Consider the following 12,381-nt stretch of genomic DNA (forward strand, 5'->3'; position numbering starts at 1 on the left):
CTCCTCTCACCCCTTCTCCTTTCCCTCACCCTTTCCCTTCACCTGAAAATGTCGCGATCTTTTCCACAACCAAAAGACAGAAAATAATTTTCCGCGCGATTTTGTAACATTGTCTTTGAAAATCGGGATTAAGCTTTAATGTGACTCCTTTGACCGCATGTTAACTACAATCATATTGATTTTTGGCGACATTGATACGCGACCCAAGAACTTGACTTTCTCCATGTACTGTTTCCAACAGTTCTTCCACTGTTTCCATGCCTGTGGCAGTAAGGGTGCTGTTATCAGCATTTCTCAGATTGTTCAGAGTCCAGCCAGGAATGCTGTTATAACAAACCATCATTTGTCCAATATGCCCTTCTTATGATGCAGTATAGAGAGAGATTGAAATGAGATGGAGTTGGTATACACCATTAATTGCCTCTCATGTCATTGTCCCTCATTCTGTCGGCTCTAAGTAGGATGCCATCACATGGAAAGAGTACAAACTGGTTTGGTTGTCGGTTCCTAGCTAGTCCCCACACCGTCGGCTCTATGTAGGATGCCATCACATGGAAAGAGTACAAACTGGTTTGGTTGTCGGTTCCTAGCTAGTCCCCACTCCGTCGGCTCTATGTAGGATGTCATCACAAGGAAAGAGGCCAAACTGGTTTGGTTGACGGTGCCTAGTCCCTCACTCAGTCGGCTCTATGTAGGATGACATTACAAGGAAAGAGTACAAACTGGTTTGGTTGTCGGTGCCTAGTCCCTCACTCAGTCGGCTCTATGTAGGATGCCATTACAAGGAAAGAGTACAAACTGGTTTGGTTGTCGGTGCCTAGTCCCTCACTCAGTCGGCTCTATGTAGGATGTCATCGAAAGGATATATTACAAACTGGTTTGCTGGTCATCGCAAGGAAAGAGGCCAAACTGGTTTGGTTGTCGGTTCCTAGCTAGTCCCCACTCCGTCGGCTCTATTTAGGATGCCATCACAAGGAAAGAGTCGAAACCGGGGTTGTTGTCGGTTTATAGTCCCTCATTCTGTCGGCTCTATGTAGGATGCCATCACAAGGAAAGAGGCTAAACTGGTTTGGTTGACGGTGCCTAGTCCCTCACTCAGTCGGCGGAATGTAGAATGCCATCACAAGGAAAGAGGCCAAACTGGTTTGGTTGTCGGTTCCTAGCTAGACCCTCACTCAGTCGGCTCTATTTAGGATGTCATCGCAAGGAAAGAGGCCAAACTGGTTTGGTTGTCGGTTTATTGTCCCTCACTCAGTCGGCTCTATGTAGGATGTCATCGAAAGGATATATTACAAACTGGTTTGCTGGTCATCGCAAGGAAAGAGGCCAAACTGGTTTGGTTGTCGGTTCCTAGCTAGTCCCCACTCCGTCGGCTCTATTTAGGATGCCATCACAAGGAAAGAGTCGAAACCGGGGTTGTTGTCGGTTTATAGTCCCTCATTCTGTCGGCTCTATGTAGGATGCCATCACAAGAAAAGAGGCTAAACTGGTTTGGTTGACGGTGCCTAGTCCCTCACTCAGTCGGCGGAATGTAGAATGCCATCACAAGGAAAGAGGCCAAACTGGTTTGGTTGTCGGTTCCTAGCTAGACCCTCACTCAGTCGGCTCTATTTAGGATGTCATCGCAAGGAAAGAGGCCAAACTGGTTTGGTTGTCGGTTTATTGTCCCTCACTCAGTCGGCTCTATGTAGGATGTCATCGAAAGGATATATTACAAACTGGTTTGCTGGTCATCGCAAGGAAAGAGGCCAAACTGGTTTGGTTGTCGGTTCCTAGCTAGTCCCCACTCCGTCGGCTCTATTTAGGATGCCATCACAAGGAAAGAGTCGAAACCGGGGTTGTTGTCGGTTTATAGTCCCTCATTCTGTCGGCTCTATGTAGGATGCCATCACAAGAAAAGAGGCTAAACTGGTTTGGTTGACGGTGCCTAGTCCCTCACTCAGTCGGCGGAATGTAGAATGCCATCACAAGGAAAGAGGCCAAACTGGTTTGGTTGTCGGTTCCTAGCTAGACCCTCACTCAGTCGGCTCTATTTAGGATGTCATCGCAAGGAAAGAGGCCAAACTGGTTTGGTTGTCGGTTCCTAGCTAGTCCCTGAGTCAGTCGGCTCTATTTAGGATGTCATCGCAAGGAAACAGTCGAAACCGGGGTGGTTGTCGGTTTATAGTCCCTCATTCTGTCGGCTCAATGTAGGATGCCATCACAAGGAAAGAGGCCAAACTGGTTTGGTTGACGGTGCCTAGTCCCTCACTCAGTCGGCGCTATGTAGGATGCCATCACAAGGAAAGAGGCCAAACTGGTTTGGTTGTCGGTTTATAGTCCCTCACTCACTCGGCGCTATGTAGGATGCCATCACAAGGAAAGAGGCCAAACTGGTTTGGTTGTCGGTTCCTAGCTAGACCCTCACTCAGTCGGCGCTATGTAGGATGCCATCACAAGGAAAGAGGCCAAACTGGTTTGGTTGTCGGTTTATAGTCCCTCATTCATTCGGCTCTATGATGTAGGACGTCATCGCAAGGAAAGAGGCCAAAATGATTTGGTTGTCGGTTCCTAGCTAGTCTCTCACTCAGTCGGCTCTATGTAGGATGTCATCGCAAGGAAAGAGGCAAAAAAAAAATCTAATTGACATATTAAGTTTACCCCCGCAAAAAGCCACCCCTTCAAAGTATGAATACCTCCCCCCCCACCCCCACCTTACATCAGTCCACAAAGCCCCTAATCCTAAATAACGTACGTAGAATACCATTTGGGAAATTTGATAAAGTACAGCCATGCCGAAAATTGTCATCTTAATGACAGAAAGGATGTATTCTACATGTTTTGGCCCAACCCTTTAAAAACCCATGAAATGAATGGCAAATGCTTTTAAACGTGACTTTCTTACCACCTTGATCCAATGAAATCTGCTTCTCATCCATCCAGTGTCGAAACCTGATGCTTGGGTCATCACAGTTCAGGTGACAAGCAGGATCCAGGAGAACGGTTGATGGCTCCAAACACAGATTCCCTTCTGTACCATCTTCACATGAAATGGCAGGAGACGCCCCTGGAGGTCGGGAACAAGAAGAGAAAGATGTTTGGCCTACTAACCTATGGATATATGAGAGCGATATGTAATGTAAATAAGTAGATGACAGCCAAGAGGGTTGAGCCAGGGGGGGGGGGGGGGAACCCAGCGAAGCTCAGATAAAGAAAGTGAGGTGGGCAGGGAAACCTGATGTTAAAAGATCGCCATCGGGTTGCCTCCTACAGTCATTTGTGCACACTAATATTGCGCCCCCAATGATACCACCCCTGCAAAGAAAACGAGCCTCCATTATCATTACATTTTTCAGTTGCGGATCCAGAGTAGTCATGTCCTTCTTTATCCTATAGCTGGTCCATTGTTTTTAAGCCAACTGTGCTCAGGCATCTACATAATAATATTTTTGACCAAGGGAAGCCTCATAAGCTTAAATGCCTTCCTCCTGAAGGCACTGCAATTATTACTATTCTAGCAATTGCTAGGTACCCACTGAGTGGAGACTGGCAAATGTGGCTTGGTGTTTTGTAAAAAGACGTTCAATAGTAAATGGCTGATATTCGAACCCTCAACTGTGAGTCAAGTGAACGAACCACTTTACCACGACACCTCTGAATGTCATTTTGCGTACTTGCATGCAGGGGGAAATTGCCTCCTCGACATACTCAACCCGGGATCCGCCACTGTCGGTCATCATGGTGACCATTGAAGATGCTGCAAAGTCCCAAATGTATCATATATATTTTACCTATCAGTCAAAGGAGAGTTCTAAAAATAAAAACGAATCTAAACTAACATTTATGAATATGAAAGGCAATGCTTTCCATCTCCAGCAAAGATAAGGTACCTTTGCCGGGAGAACCCTTAGTCTTTCGAAGTCTTACAGAGTAGGCCTGCATGGGTTGTTATATGCACTGGCGCAAAGTTGTGCATATAATAACATCGGTTAGTAACCCACTGACTTCTATAATTTCCCGAAGGTGTGTAATTATAAACATGAATAATGGAAGTCCAATGACTGATAGGTTTTTCTTATCTACATGCAACCTTCATTCAGCTTCAAATAAGCTATTGCAACGGGGTGACATGATAAAAATATATGCAGTTTTTTTTTTTTTGCTTCCCAGATTTTTCTAGATCGTTCGTTCTTTTGGGCAACCCTTATGGCTCTTCTTCGCCGGGTCCTTCTTTCTGCGTGGTGCAAGTAAAGGCATGAACTTATCAATGCCAATGAGGACCCTTGCCAAACCATGTTTAGAGATGTTTGACCTTTAATCTTTAATAGAGATTGAGGAGGTGGGGTAACTACTTGATACCAAAGTGTGAAAACAAGACTATATGTGTCATTCCCTGTTAACTCTCCCTAGACTGGGAATTACGAGTTTCAGGAGTATTCTACAAAGGACTTGATCTTCCCCCTCTCTCTAGCCAGAAGGAGCCAATAACGCCATGCACTAAAGCCTCGATCAGATACAACGCGGTAAACATGGTAAACCGCAGCAGTTCTTTTATGCGACGTAAAGTGCAAAACGATTCACAGCTCTGTATCTTATTAGACAGAGCTAAGTGAATTTGCGTAGGACCTTTGCTGCGCAGCGCGAAGTTGAACTGCCGAATTTTTATTATTATTATTTTTTTTATTAATCGATGAAGAATTCTAGCATCTTGTATAAAAAATATCAAAGGTTTTTTAAGAGAGAAAAAAAGATGTACTAAAAATTATTTATGATAATGTATGTTTATAAGTTTCGTAGTCCTATCAATTAGGTCCATTATTAATCGATGAAGAATTCTAGCATCTTGTATAAAAAATATCAAAGGTTTTTTAAGAGAGAAAAAAAAGATGTACTAAAAATTATTTATGATAATGTATGATAATGTATGTTTATAAGTTTCGTAGTCCTATCAATTAGGTCCATTATTAATCGATGAAGAATTCTATCATCTTGTATAAAAAATATCAGAGGTTTTAAGAGAGAAAAAAAGATATCCTAAAAATTATTTATGATAATTTATGTTTATAAGTTTCGTAGTCCTATTAATTAGGTACTTTTTTTTTTAAAAAGGGAGTATGTAACGCATGTAAAGAATATAAAACCAAATAATTTTTTTTTTGTCCATACAGAATGTTGATAATTTATGTCCAAACTCTCATGAACTATTTCTTTATGATCCTGAAATAAAATAATATTCAATTTGGCTAATATTTTTGTTCCATTTTTGTTAAATTGTTTAGTTTGGTTTTATTTAGGAGATGCGCTATCTTCTCAATTTGTGATTACTCTCATTGATCTACCACACCTACCCTTTCGGTGCAACACACTTTTGTTCCTAATGGTGACGCTATAAAAAAAAGAGAAAGAGAAGGCTTGGAGCAATCCTCCACCTAGGTTATTAGATCCATGGACCTATTACGGATGGACATTCGTCGTTTAGTTAACGAATTCATTGTGATTGTCTTCGTCAATGTCGTCTCAATAACATTCCGTACAATTTTCTTCACTTTGATCTCAAGAGGGTCACCGCCGAAAAGCCGGGACAGATTCAAGATAGTGATTTTACACATGTTAATCTACATGCGCAGACGATAATAAATCGCTTAAATTATGTGAAATCGATTTGCAGTTCTGGTTTATTATCGGAAATTATTGTTCCGTGTACTGTATTTTATTTTGAAAAACATGTTGATATTACCAAATAGAGGTTATATTAAATTTCTTCATAATATTATCAAGTTACAACGCACAGGGATTATAAAGATCATCGCCTTCTAATTTTTTTAGAAAGTCATGTCCTCACTATCCACTAATTATTTTCTTTATATTGATAATATAAATTTCCTATTTTCCCCCTAAGAATCTTATTTCTTCACACCAGCATCCATGTTAGATTGATAGTAATATGTTTTTGTGTGGAAGCACTAATATAGAGTGATTTTTTTCTTCAGTTTAATCACGAAAAATGTGAATTTTGATAAATTATTTGTATAAAAATCAATAATTATGAATATACAATATTCAGAAAAGAGTATCAATTCTTCAAAGTTCATAAAAGATTTTGTGAAATGTCATGCACGCAATATGATACAAATCATATAACCTGGGCCGGCATGGGTAAATCAAGTTTTGGGGGATAAAAAGGAAAACTAATGGGATTAAACTATATAAAGCAATTGATAAATAGTGAGGACGTGACGTCACAAACTGATAACCAAATTGGCAATTTGTGTAGTGATTTTCATTGTTCCATAGTTTTACATACTTTTTCAAAAATTCATAACTTTCTTATTAGTTATCCGATTTTGCTCAAACTTTTTTTGATTGAATGGACTTGTACTTTTAAACAGCTGAATTTTCTCATTAAGATGCACATAATCAGAAGGCGGTGACTCTCATTGGATCAAAGAAAGAATCACGTTGAATGTCCATCCGTAATAGGTCAATGTTAGATCTAAGACCACCACAGTGACTACATTGACTACCACTGAAACAAGGACCTGTGAAGTGTATGCATGTCGAATATCAGCACTGTAAACAGTGCACATACTAAGCAAGCACTTGCCTCACAAATCTTTATTTCAATAGATCATACGCTCACAAACATGACCATCAGCAGCGGGATTTGACATCGTTCTCTGCTTGTTCTCCGGCTCTAGGGTTGTCTCTGCCATTCCATGATCCAGTGATACAGAGGGAAACCTGCTTTTGAAGTCACCAGCGGCACTCCAGAATCATGCTTGTCTCCTTAACTGATCAAACTCAAACAAAAGGTTAGGCACGGCATGGATGGTGCAAATTTCAATGAACCAACGAGATAAGCAAGTCATGTGTAACAACATTTGCACCCTTTTCCTGTTTTAGTCCCGAATTTACTGCTGTGAAAATATTACCCTAAAACCTAAAAATATAACGGACTCACCTTTCTCATCCGTACAATAGCCGCCCAGAAATACCACCGTCCCTGTTTCCCCTCCTTCCCCATCCCCTCTCCCCAACCCTTTTTCTCCCCAACCCCCCCCCCTCCACCACTCTCTCACCTCTTCCCTTCCCGCCCTCAATATAGAATTAAAGAATTAATTACTTCAAAACGTTAGGAAAACTACTACCAAGCCATTGTAAAGTACGGAACTTGAGCAAAAAAGAAAGGGAGAATGAAAATGGACGCACGCAAATATGAAATGCATGCCTCTACAAACAGAATGGAAGAGGCTAGCTAGGCAGTCAATTAAGTGGACCTTAAAAATCAAATTACCCCCGCGCCCTCCTCCCCCCCCTACTTCCCCCGCTTATTCAACGGCTGGCTGAGTCGCCGCTAAATATTTCTTCAATAATTTGACCACACGAAAGTGCTCTTTCTGACAGAACAAACAAAAAAAACTGACTGGGCGTCCAGTTCACCTACAGTTTGAGGTGCGGGCCCGGTAGGCTCATCATTCACAGAACACCGTCTGTCAGCCATAATTAACTAGACAAAGTTCCATTAAGACTAAGAGGAGAAAAAATAAATAAAGTTTCTGACAGAACAAAGCCCTAAATAAAACTGGGCGTGACGTTCACCTACAAGTTAAGGGTAGGGCCCGGTAGGCTCTCCATTCACAGGAAACCGTCTCTCATCCAGTAATTAACTAGACAAAATTCTAGTGGGACTAAGAGGAGAAAAAAAAAGTTTCTTATAAAACAAAACCCTACATAAACAAAATCTGATTGGGGGTACCGTTCACCTACATTTTTAAGGTGCGGGCCCGGTAGGCTCTCCATTCACAGAAAACCCTCTCTCATCCAGTAATTAACTAGAAAAAAATTATAGTGGGTCTAAGAGGAGAAAAAAAAGTTTCTTATAGAATAAAGCTCTACAAACAATATATATATATATATATATATATATATATATATATATATATATGTATATATATAAGCAACTGACAGGGAGTCCCGTTCAGCTACAGTTTAAGGGGCGGGCCCGGTAGGCTCATCATTCACAGAACACCTTCTCTCAGCTCGCAATTAACTAGACAAAAATCTAGTTAGACTAAGAGGAGAACAAAAATTCAGTTTCTGACAGAACAAAGGCCTACGTGAAAACTAAAATGACTGGGCGTGCCGTTCACCTACAGTTTAAGGGGCGGGCCCGGTAGGCTCATCATTCACAGAACACCGTCTGTGAGCTACAATTTACTAGACAAAATTCTAGTTAGACTAAGAGGTGACAAAAATTCAGTTTCTGACAGAACAAAGGCCTATGTGAAAACTAAAATGACTGGGCGTACCGTTCTCCTAAAGTTTAAGGTGCGGGCCCGGTAGGCTCATCATTCACAGAACACCGTCTCTAAGCCAGTAATTAACTAGACAAAATTCTAGTTGGACTAAGAGGAGAACAAAAATTCAGTTTCTGACAGAACAAAGCTCTACATATAAAAAAGGGGAAAAAAGCAAGTGACTGGGCGTTCCGTTCACCTACAGTTTAAGGGGCGGGCCCGGTAGGCTCATCATTCACAGAACACCTTCTCTCAGCTCGCAATTAACTAGACAAAAATCTAGTTAGACTAAGAGGAGAACAAAAATTCAGTTTCTGACAGAACAAAGGCCTACGTGAAAACTAAAATGACTGGGCGTGCCGTTCACCTACAGTTTAAGGGGCGGGCCCGGTAGGCTCATCATTCACAGAACACCGTCTGTGAGCTACAATTTACTAGACAAAATTCTAGTTAGACTAAGAGGTGACAAAAATTCAGTTTCTGACAGAACAAAGGCCTATGTGAAAACTAAAATGACTGGGCGTACCGTTCTCCTAAAGTTTAAGGTGCGGGCCCGGTAGGCTCATCATCCACGGAAAACCGTCTCACAGCTAGTAATTAACTAGACAAAGTTCCAGTAAGAAAAAATAAATAAAGTTTCTGACAGAACGAAGCCCTAAATAAAAAAATAAAAAAATAAGTAGCTGACCGGGCGTGACGTTCACCTACAAGTTAAGGGTAGGGACCGGTAGGCTCTCTATTCACAGGAAACCGCTCCTCATCCAGTAATTAACTAGACAAAATTCTAGTGGGACGAAGAGGAGAAAAAAATTCAGTTTCTTATAGAATAAAGCTCTACAAAAAAAAAAAAAATATATATAAGCAACTGACAGGGAGTCCCGTTGAGCTACAAGTTAAGGGTAGGGCTCGGTAGGCTCTCCATTCACTGGAAACCGTCTCTCATCCAGTAATTAACTAGACAAAATTCTAGTAGGACTAAGAGGAGAAAAAAAAGTTTCTTACAGAACAAAGCCTTACATCAACATAAACTGACAGGGAGTCCCGTTCAGCTACAGTTTAAGGGGCGGGCCCGGTAGGCTCATCATTCACAGAACACCTTCTCTCAGCTAGTAATTAACTAGACAAAATTCAAGTTAGACTAAGAGGAGAAAAAAAATCAGTTTCTTACAAAACAAAGCTCTACATAAAAAAGGGGAAAAGGGCAAGTGACTGGGCGTCTTGTTTACCTACAGTTTAAGGGGCGGGCCTTTTAGGCTCGTCATTTTTAGGACACCGTGCCCCAGCCTGTAATTATCTTCGTTTAATGTTAATTATACTTTTAAGCTATAGAGAGTCAATGCTAATACGTAATGATCTCTTTTAATTGAAATACCATTCAACCTAATAATAATTTTGTGTACGCTCATTTGCATAATCACTAATGGTAGATGAATGGTACTATTAACACTATTGAAATTTGAATATGAAATATGCAAATTTTGTAACATTAATCTACCATTCACCATTGGCATGGTAGGCCAATGGTGGATGGTGAATGGTAGCACAATGGTGGGACAATGGTGGATGGTGAATGGTAGGCCAATGGTGGGTGGTGAATGGTAGGCCAATGGTGGATAGTGAATGGTAGGTCAATGGTGGATAGTGAATGGTAGGCCAATGGTGAATGGTGAATGGTAGGCCAATGGTGGATGTTGAATGGTAGGCCAATGGTGGATGGTGAATGGTAGGCCAATGGTGGATAGTGAATGGTAGGCCAATGGTGGGTGGTGAATGGTATGTCAATGAAAGGCCATTGGTGAATGGTGAATGGTATGCCAATGGTGAATGGTACATTAATGGTACAAAATTTGCATATTTCATATTCAAATTTCAATGGTGTAAATAGTATCATTCATCTACCATTGGTGATTATGCAAATGAGCGTCAAAAACTTTATTACAAGGTTGAATAGTATTTTACTGGTAGATGAATGGTGCCCAATCGTACGTTGCGAGCGTAATCTATTTAAATGGTGTTTGTGAATGGTATCCGTATGGTATTTTCGGTGGTACTTCCGAATGGTATACCATTGGTATACCATTGAACATTTTTTTGTAAGGGTAGGCTCATCATTCGCAGAGCATCGTCTCTCAGCTAGTTATTAACTAGACAAAATTCTAGTAAGACTAAGAGGAGAACAAAAATTCGGTTTCTGACAAAACTAAGCTCTACATAAAAAAGAGGTAAAAAGCAAGTGACTGGGAAGCACGTTCACCTACATGTTAAGAAGCGGGCCCGGTAGGCTCATCATTCATAGGACACCATGTCTCAGGGAGTAAATAACTTCATTTAATTATAGTTAGCCTTATGAGAGAAGAAAAAAAAGTTTCTTACAGAAAAAGCCCTACATAAACACAATCTGACTAGGGATGTCGTTCATCTACAGTTTAAGAGGCTAGCCCAGTAGGCTCATTATTCTTAGGACACCGTCTCTCAGCCAGTAAATAACTACATTTAATTATAGTTAGCCTGAAGAGAGAAGAAAAAAAAGTTTGTTACAGAACAAAGCCCTACATAAACACAATCTGCCTGGGGATGCCGTTTACCCACAGTTTAAGGGTCGGGCCCGGTAGGCTCATTATTCACAGAACACTTTCTTTCAGCCAGTAATTAACTAGACAAAATTCTATTAAGACTAAGAGGAGAGAATAGATTCGGTACCTGACAGAACAAAGCCCTACATTAAAAAAAAAACTGACTGGGGTGCCATTCACCTACAGTTTAAGGGTCGGGCCCGGTAGGTTCATCATTCACAGAACACCGTCTCTCAGACAGTAATTAACTAGACAAAATTCTAGTTAGACTAAGAGGAGAAAAAATAAATAAAGTTTCTAACAGATCATAGCCTTACACTGTACATAAACAAAATCTGGCTGGGGGTGCAGTTCACCTACAGTTTAAGAGGCGGGCACGGTAGGTTCATCATTCACAGAACACCTTCTCTCAGCTAGTAATTAACAAACAAACAAAATTCTAGTGGGACTAAGAGGAGAAAAAATAAATGAACTGTCTAACAGATCAAAGCCTTACATAAACAAAATATGACTGGGGGTGCAGTTCACCTACAGTTCCAGAGGCGGGCCCGGTAGGTTCATCATTCAAAGAACACCTTCTCTCAGCTAGTAATTAACAAACAAACAAAATTCTAGTGGGACTAAAAGGAGAAAAAAAGTTTCTTATAGAACAAAACCCTACATAAACAAAATCTGAAAGGGGGTGCCGTTCACCTACAGTTTAAGGTGCGGGCTGGTAGGCTCATCCTTCACAGAACACCGTCTCTCAGCTAGTAATTAACTAGACATAATTCTAGTAAGACTAAGAGGAGAACAAAAATTCAGTTTCTGACAGAACAAAGCTCTACATATAAAAAAGGGGAAAAAACAAGTGACTGGGCGTTCCGTTCACCTACAGTTTAAGGGGCGTGACCGGTGGGCTCATCATTCACAGAACACCGTCTGTGAGCCATAATTAACTAGACAAAATTCTAGTTGGACTAAGAGGAGAAAAAAAAAAATAAAGTTTCTAACAGAACAAAGCCTTACATAAAAAAAATCTGACTGGGGGTGCAGTTCACCTACACTTTAAGGGGCGTGACCGGGAGGCTCATCATTCACAGAACACCGTCTGTGAGCCATAATTAACTAGACAAAATTCTAGTTGGACGAAGAGGAGAAAAAAAAAGTTTCTAACAGAACAAAGCCTTACATAAACAAAATCTGACTGGGGGTGCCGTTCACCTACAGTTTAAGGGGCGGACCCGGTAGGCTCATCATTCCCAGAACATCATCTGTGAGCCATAATTAACTAGACAAAATTCTAGTTGGACTTAGAGGGAAAAAAATAAATGAACTGTCTAACAGATCAAAGCATTACATAAACAAAATATGACTGAGGGTGCAGTTCACCTACAGTTCAAGAGGCGGGCCCGGTAGGTTCATCATTCAAAGAACACCTTCTCTCAGCTAGTAATTAACTAGACATAATTCTAGTAAGACTAAGAGGAGAACAAAAATTCAGTTTCTGACAGAACAAAGCTCTACATATAAAAAAGGGAAAAAAACAAGTT

The sequence above is a fragment of the Strongylocentrotus purpuratus genome, unplaced genomic scaffold (genome assembly GCF_000002235.5).
Source record: "Strongylocentrotus purpuratus isolate Spur 01 unplaced genomic scaffold, Spur_5.0 spur5_scaffold_2, whole genome shotgun sequence".
Taxonomy (NCBI): domain Eukaryota; kingdom Metazoa; phylum Echinodermata; class Echinoidea; order Camarodonta; family Strongylocentrotidae; genus Strongylocentrotus; species Strongylocentrotus purpuratus.